The following is a 9,232-nucleotide window of genomic DNA, read 5'->3' on the forward strand; positions in this document are numbered from 1 at the left end:
AATATAACAATGTCAAGTTCATTCGACAATTTCAAATTTCTCAGTCTTGAACCCCTCGCTAATTAACTCTCCCAAATTATGAGTAGTTGAGTGAATTCGAACAAGCAATGACGCCAGTCTAAATTGAACCATGGTCTGTGAAGGAAGTAGAGAAAACAACGAAGTACAAGAACAGTTTGTCTATAATGCAGGAAGCAGGATTCCTTTCGCTCTTGCTTAAGTTTGATGATTTTGATTCAGCCATGGTGGGGTCTTTAGAGTTTGAAGTGACAGAGTAGACTATTTTGTAGGCTACAGGGCTAGTGGCCATAGGTGAACAGTGGTTCAAGAAAGAAGATCTTGAAAAAGGGGCTTGGCGTATATTTGTAGTCAATAAAAAGTAGAAAGTGGACTAGAAACAATGGTTGCAGCAAACTATTATGATCGAGAAATGGAGACAGCTATTGTACATTCTGCAAAATTTTCTCACCTGTGAGGGACAATATCCCCTAGCCTTCCTATATAACATCTTCTTGCTATTACACTTTGAGTCAGGTAAGTTGATTAATTTTCCTTACTTCTTTCTTAAAAGTTTGGAAAAAATGTTGAAGGGTGTTCAGAAAAGTCAAGAGAGTTAGGTTGGGTTCAAGCTATATCATTACGGGTTGATCTCAATTCTGGTTAGGAAGGAATTAAAGAGTAAAAATGTGACCTGGGAAGGGTTTTTGAAGGAATTACAAGGAGGAAACATAGTGGAGTCACCTGGGAAGAAAGGTAAGAGTAGGAAGCAAGAATATGGACAGACATATAAAACCCTCACCCCACAAACTAGTAAGAAGAAAAAGACCTTGCGTAAGGAACCAATGCAGGAAGAGAAACAAGCACTCGTAACTAAAACCCCTCGCCCTTTGAAGAGAATAACTAGAAGTTCTGTCAAGAATAGGTTTTGCTCCTCGAGGGAAGGCCATACTCAGTTAACCTCTCCAATAAATATAGATGATTCCCAACCTAGTTTGCTAAATGAGAATAATATATCGCTCCTTGCAAATGTTGTGATTCACATAGTGTTTAGTGCAGGATACCTTGAAGAGGAAGATGTTACTCCTTTGTCAATATTAGTTAGAAAGATGAAGAAGAGGAAGACCTCTAAGACACTAGATGTGAATACAAAGAAGGGTCCAATAGAGGATCAGGGTAATGAAGCACAATGTAATGCTGAAGAACAAGGAGATGAAATACAATGTGATGACAAAGTATAGGATGATGAGACACCTTGTGATGTCAAAATGCCAGATATTGATATACAAGATGATATTGGTCTTGGCGACACCAACACTTGATTTGAGTCAACTGCTGAGAAGATTCTGACACGGGAGGAATTCGTTAAGGAGGATTCCACTCTCAATTTGAATAGTCAGATCAAGGAGCTGAAGCAACGCATTTATGGACTCGAAATTTTAAATCAGGCCATGAAAGAACAAGGTGTAGTCTTGAAGAATAAGAATGTCGAATTGGAAGGGGAAGTGCAAGAACGAAAATGATAAGAAAGAGTGTGGAAGTTTTGAGCTTCGAAATGTTATGGTCGGCTCAGGAAATTGGTCAAATGGGTCAAGAAGGCTTGAACTAAGAAGCAAAGGACAAGGAAGGAAAGAATTGACATGTAGATATAGGACTAAAGGAAGGTCTCTTTGTGTTTTTTTCTGCAGAGGTAAGAGTAAGGTTGTGTGAGGACACACAACAAGATAGGGATGGGAGGATGTTGGTGGCTAGAATTGTCCTATTTTTCGGTCTCTATCATATCCCAAACAGACCACTTTAACCCCTATTTTAACCCTGAAGGCCTATCTATTCATGTACTTTTCCCAATTGCACACATTCTTGCACTCCTCTTATGTTTTTCATATTCAAAGGTTATATATGTACTTAATCATTAAATTACAGATTTTATATCTTAAAATGTCTTTGTAACTAATATATTCATTTCCTAAGTAATTTGATGGAACCAAAGTGTTAATCTATGTGAAATATTGGGTTGGTGCAAGAATCGTGCTTGTACCAGTCAACGTTCCTGCAATTTTGAGGCAGCTATCAATTCTTTGTTCGACTCACCGCTTATGGACGAGACAGCTCAGTAGACCACACAAATTTCTTGTTAAGATATTAGTTTACTTGCTAGGCTCGACGTTTAGAGAAGGAGGGATATGAAGGCTAGACTTCAGCTGCAAAACCCTTGTTCAAACTTTTTGCAAACAACCGAAAGGCTTAATATATCATGTTGTTATATTTTTTTGTGGCCAAGAGCCGAAGTATGTATTTAATAGGGTTTCTTTGTAGATGTTAGGGAGTGATGTTGTATTTAAATTTTGCTACTATTTGTAATCTTTGAGTATCGCCATTTCTAGGCTGGATCAGGGGATCCACAGTGTGTATTTGCTCTTTTTGAAACTTAATACAAAGGAAGATTCCAACTGTGAAGTTCTCTTTTTTGATATCGATCTGATGTTCCATTTGAGCGCTTGAAGTTTCTATTTCGTTACTGGGAAATGAGCTAGTTGTCTAGCCCAACTAACGCAACTCGTTCTCCCTTTGTTAAAGTTGTGTTAGAATTATTTTTATGCAAGGTTAGTGAAGCAGATCATGTTTGGATTCTTTCTATAACTAATGAACTTTAATTTCTTGCAAGCTGTGTGATATGGATCTAGGAGTGTGCATGGTTCATTTTCATTCACTTTTATTTCCTTCCATTCTTTCCTGCAAATGCATGCTACCTTTTTCTTTACAAAGAAAACATACATTTAAGCTTCCTGCACTAGTGTGTTTTCATTTCAGCAAGATTGAAAGTTTCCTTTATTCATTGCAGCCAATTGTTCTTATTTTTGTGGGTCTATTATTCTTTTGCAAATAGTGTTTGGATTTTTAGTGAAGCATATTCTAATATTCAAGTTTAGATTTAGATTTGATTAATGTCTATAATCTTTCACTAAAATATTGTTACATTATTTGGGTTTGTACCTGCACTCATTGCTGGATTTAATATTGAATTTATCAGAAGGATTTCCTGAGTTAAAACGATTATTTTTATAAGGTTGAAGATTTAATTTATTCAATAAACAATCATCTTAGGAAAGAGCTTGCTAATCTTTGAGTCAAAGTAGTTTCCAAGTAAAACGATTTCCTATTTCAATAGAAATTTCCTTTGGTTGTGAAAGCACTTTTCATTTCCGAGCACGTGATTATTTAATGGTTCATTTTTCTTATAGAAGTTCACTTTACAACTTTGTTTTCACCTTACATTTATTTTCTTAATGGACACACTTTTATTTCTTACAACTGATTTGGAAACCAAGTAGAGGAAATATGGTTTCCTAGTACATGAACCTTTGTTCTAGTACAAGAATCGACATTCCAAGTACAGGAAAAGAGTGCTCTATTACAAAGGCTCGAAGATCTTGTATACAGGTCAAGGTCTCCAGTAAGGGCCCAATATACATACTTCCAGTATAGAAGCTTCACTCCAGTACATGAACAAAATTCCAGTACAGGAACAACGTTCTAGTACAGGAACCTTGTTGCAGTACAGGAATGACACCTTGGTACAGGAAGAAAAATCTTAAGGAAGGCAGGCATCCTGATTAGTTGGATAATTATCCTATCTTACAACAATACTGAGGAGAATCTCAAATAGTTATTTTATTGATTCAGATTGTTCATGAAAAATTGAGAATTTCCTTTATTTGAGTTTCTGTAAAGTACATTCTTTTCAATCAGCACCATAGTTTTCTTGGTATTCATTGTTGTGTGATCTTTCCTTTCAATTCTAAGATTTGTAATTAAAAGAAGTAGGAATACAATTAGAGAAACTTCATATCATTTCTTGGCATTTCTTGTGCTACGCCTCAAAGTGTACGAAACCCCGGGTTGAAAAATTAAGCGTTAAAAGGAGTCTTCTTAACTGCAATTCCTGCACCCAACAAGGAAGCTCCTTCTGCAAGAAGATATGGGTGAGAAGAGGGAAAATTGGATGACCTGTTTGCAAGAATATGATATGTAGTTTAATCCAGTTCATGATATCAAGGGTCATGGTCTCTGTTAGCTCGTAGTGAAAGAAAGGGATGCTCCAGAGCAAGATCTTTTAGGATGGTTGCAAGAAATAGAAATATATAATATTGAAAAAGCCCCTCCAACAAGCTAAACAGTGCCATGGTATTCAGATATACAAAAATAATTAGAGCATGGCACCTTGTTCAATCATTTATTGAACAAATAAAAGAGAGAAATTCACCTTAAAGCTCTATATTATCAACTTGTTAATGGAGTGCTTTACATAAAGCACCATAATGGTTTCTTGTTAAGATGCCTAAATCCTCAAGACATAGAGAAGGTATTAAGAGATGTTCACGACGAAACGGTAGGTGGAAACTACGTGGGTGATACAAGCACATAAAGTAATGAGAGTTGGTTACTATTGGCTCACCTTATTTAAGGATGCTCATGCTTATGCCCGAAAATGCCAAGCCTGTGAGAGATGTGTCGGTCAAAACTAGAAGTCAATCTCCCCACTACTACTAGTAGTAGTTGAGGAACCATTCCAACAATGGGGACTAGATGTTATTGGAGAAATGTTCCAACACTCTTCGAAGCAACACCGACACATTTTAACAACAACAAATTATTTTACTATGTGGATTGAATCATTTCCTTGAACACAAGTCAATGACTAGGAAGTCGTCCAATTTCTAAAGTAGAACATCATAGCCAGTTATGGTGTTCCAATGTCTCTTATCTTTGAAAATGCAACTTATTTTTCCTAATTGAAACTTTATGAGTTTGCATTGGAATATGATATTGTATTAAAGAATGCATCAAATTATTACCCATAGAGAAATAGTTTAGAAGAATCAACCAATAAGAATCTTATTCGCATAATTAAGAAAATTATTATCTTACAACAAAGGAACTCGCATAATGTTTTGGTAAATGCATTTCGGGTTGACCATGTAACTCATATATCCTCTTTTAAAACTTCACCATACTTCTTTGTATATGGTAAAGAATATATCCTTCCTCCTAACCTATATCTCCTAGCCTTGCAACTCTCCCAATATTAACAAGGAAAGCCATGCCTTCTAATTCAAAGCAGGATAGATACCTTGCTTAAACTCGAGGAAGAAAGGCTCAAAGCTAAAGAAAGATCTTTCATACATAAAAAGTGTTTCAAGTGCTGGTTTGATAAGAAATCTACAGGGACTAAAATTTTCGATGTGGGTGACTTAGTATTGAAGTGGCATAAAGCCCATGAAGAGAAAGGAAAACAAACAAAGTTCCAATCTCTGTAGATAGGCCCGTACACCATCGAAGAGAAACTTGATCACAATTCTTTAAGGCTGAAATCCTTAGATGGGAGGACAAGCACTCTTCTTGTTAATGGTTGAGATTTGAAGCACTATTTTTAGTAGTATCTCTAAGTTGCATTCCTTGTACACTATTATTTTCTTATCATTTTTCCTCCATCTTATGTTTTTCATGTCATGCAATCTCTCATTTTGTTTTTCATGTTTTGGTTGTTTTATATAAATAAGAAATTGTGTGAAAGAGTGTAAGGATCTAAAGGGTTATTTGATGAGTTAAATGGGGAATGTGACAGTCATAACACTTTCCTATCTGTTACTTTTTATTCTTTTTTTGGGAAGACACCTTAGGTTGAGTCAGGTTCGAATGGAAAATATGATACATTCAAGAAGAGAACCTTTAGTGAACCCATGAAACCTGCATCTATTCTAGTATCCCAACTACTCAAGTTGGTATTTAATCTACTTTGTGTTTTACATGCTTATCTAATCGAGTAGAGAAAGGATGAGGGGAAATCTATAACAAGAAAAACTATATCAAAGGTTATATAAATAATTCTCTGAAGGGGAAACTTTCCTGCTCTCAATAAGTCATGATCCCTCTTCCATCCCATTAAAATAACAAGTGTCAAAGCACAATTCTACTAAATAAATAAATAAAGGGTGAAAGAAGAGAAAGGATTCCTACGCAGAGAGGTGAAGAAATTGAATTCGCCAGGGTACCATTTAGGCTTGCTAACAGCAAAGCAACGCTTGTGCTACTGTAGTGACTCTGTCAGGGTACTGTCCAAGCCTATTTGTAGGATAGAAACACCATAGATGAAACTCATACTTTGTATATCTTAAACTCACCATTTTATATTACACTTTCCTAGATTAAAATAATTAGGATATGGCATAGTCTTTTGTCTGTTGAACCAAGGAAATGAATGTAGGGTGTTATACATATAATCTGGCTGAAAGGGGAAGTCAAGGAAATGTAATTGGTGAATCAATAATTCCTAAAAGGATAACCCTCTGACTGAAAGATATTCCTAGACAGAGTATTTGAAGCTCACCCAATGTGTCACCAACTGTTGTCACTGCCACAACATCCTCCAAAACTTCACTACATTAAATTTTTGGATCCTACCTAACCATCGTATCAAATTTCACTTTGGTCTTCAAAGTTCCGTTTCATGTCATTTCACACGTTTCAAGTGTTCTTGTTCATTCCTAAGTTTCGTCGTATTATTTAGAACATTTATGGTGTACTTCACATTTATAACAAAATTTCTACTTATAAAATGACACTTTTGGTCATAGTCACACACGCTTTGTCTATTGTACTTGGAGAGTGTTTGTAAACTGGAATTTTGATGTGTATTTTTCAGTATTTTATCATGTCTAAGTTCTACTGATGAGTTGGTATTTGTAGCACTTCATTTTACACCTAACTCATTATGTTTTCTCCTTGCCTTATCTTTCAGACTTAGAAATATTTTGTTTTTCCCCACAAAGGATAAGAGGGTGCATAGTGCACTCTTAAGGCCAAGTCAGGACCCCTTCCTTGTTTATACTTCTCCCTTCACCCTCTTCAAAATGCATAGAAACTCTGAAGCAACATCATCTTCTTCCCTTTCCAAATTGCGCCCTAAAGTAAGACTCTTTCTTCCCAAGCACATGGCACATCATCAGACAATTGTCAAGACTTCCTTCCCTCCTCGGACTATGCCTTGCACCTTCACCAAGCCCTCAACTCAGCACATGGTGCTTCAATAGTGAACATCCGTCTTTCTTCAACATTCACACTGTGCCTACAACCTCCTTATGACTTATACTTTCCAGTTGAGTGAATGGTGCAACAACAAACATAATTTAACCACCTTCATCCTTTAGTTTTTGCTCTACACCCTCCCTCAAGCTTGCTCGTCTTAGTTGAGAACCCAAAACATCCTCAAGCCTCAACCACTTATCCCTTGTCCCTTAATAGTGTGCCCTGTGCCTATTAAGCCTTCTTCTCTCTTCCTGAGCCCATTAATGAACCATGATTAGAAAATTTACATGAAACATGTTAGAATAGGAGGTTTTCAGGCTAATTTTTTTCTTGCCATGAGTGATCTTAGTTGTAGGTGTTCCAGAACAACATGGTGAGGATGCATGAGGTGATTCATCAAAGGGAACATTTTGAGGAAGTATTCAAGATCAAAGAACACATAATGAAACAAGATTAAGAACATTGGAATCTCGATGATTAAAGTAGCTCATAAATACTCAATATGATCTGACAACCTTTGAAGGATAAGAAAAACAACAACATAAACCTACATGCAAGATTCAAGATACAAGTGGCAACATTGTCACCTCTTAAGAAATTTCATGTCATCGGTCATTATGAGTCCAAGTCATCAATGTTAATGAATTTTCATGTTGGTACCTCATGATTATATGGAAATGATGATGTAACTATATAATTATTATAAAGACAAAATGTAGAATTCCAAGAGCCATGAATGGACAAAAGATCCATAGGAAGAAGTCCAAAAGACACATGTAATTCCAAAGGTCATGAACAAGTTCAAATGTCATGTAGAAGTCTAAGAGTTTTATAGATGTCAGCAAATCATAAGAAGTGAAAATTCATGTGAGAAACTTAAGAGTCATGAGGATATGAAAGATCATGCATCTAGTTATAAAAGAAGCCTCATTACTCAAGAAAAGTACTTTTCACTTTGGCTTCTCCCACAAGACATTAGAGAGGTAGAGATAGTTCTTTTGGAGATCAAGTAATGGATCTAACGCTCCATTGTTGGAGCTAGTGATGTTCATTGTACCCATGTATCTTGGAGCTTTTTCTTAATAATTCAATCCATTTGGCCAACACATTTTCATGCATAGATTGTGGATGTTTTAGGACTATTCTTCAAATGTTTTTGGTGTTTGTTGCCTTACATATGTACTAATGAAATTGAACTATTTCGATGGATTTGGTGCTCAGATTTTTGGAAATGTGTTGTTATTATTATAATAGTCGTGGCATCTATGTGAACTATTTCACTTGATGACTCACGATTATTTCTTGTTTATGTAAGTGCATCTTTACTAGAATAGTACTATTAATTTTCTTTAGAGACTCCATTTTGTTCTCTGCAATGAAAGGACCTTGATACATTTACAATTAAACATATCACAAGGCACACTCTCTTGCTCATTCTTAACTACATGCACACTACTCTCTAATCTTGATTTCTCAATCCAAGGAAAATCTCTATAATGGCAATTGGGCCATAATTCTGGATGGGACTCCTATACCAAACGATGTGAGGTCTAATTGGGACTTCATATCGGGGAGATCCCTTGTATGTTTGCATGTTCCAGCACCATTAACACTTCCCAAAGGTCCAAACTTGTTGACTACAACCACCATGTGGATGACCATATTATGAGAAATATAACCAATTTGTTCATCCATCTCTCTACTGTTGCATCCTAAGGGTTGTAATGGGTGGACTAATTTACCATGGTTAGGATTTTGTGATATCCTTATTAAGGAAGCTTTGATCTTACAACTCTCATAAAAACCTCAAACAAAACTTATTCAATACCAATATGATCCATAAACTATAATAGATATTCATAGCTTTTCACAACAAATATTGTAATATCTTTAAATATTTTCTTATGCAAGTTGTTTCCTTAGATCATTTTTTTTTATTACTAACTTAGTGCTAACATTTATGATGTAAATAAAATCCAAAAATAAAATAGTAAAAAAATGAAATAATAAACAAATGAACATAAAATGTAAGTTGGGAACCCCAATACGGAAACAAATATAGCTAGAATGTGATCTTTATGCTCTACTTTCTTAAATTTCTTCAGTTATGAAGTGCAAGTTTCTTGGGTTAAGAAAGGGACACTCACTA

This window comes from Pinus tabuliformis, chromosome 4_1, assembly GCF_031772625.1.
Source record: "Pinus tabuliformis cultivar Carrire ecotype Pingquan chromosome 4_1, CPIR1, whole genome shotgun sequence".
NCBI classification, from domain to species: domain Eukaryota; kingdom Viridiplantae; phylum Streptophyta; class Pinopsida; order Pinales; family Pinaceae; genus Pinus; species Pinus tabuliformis.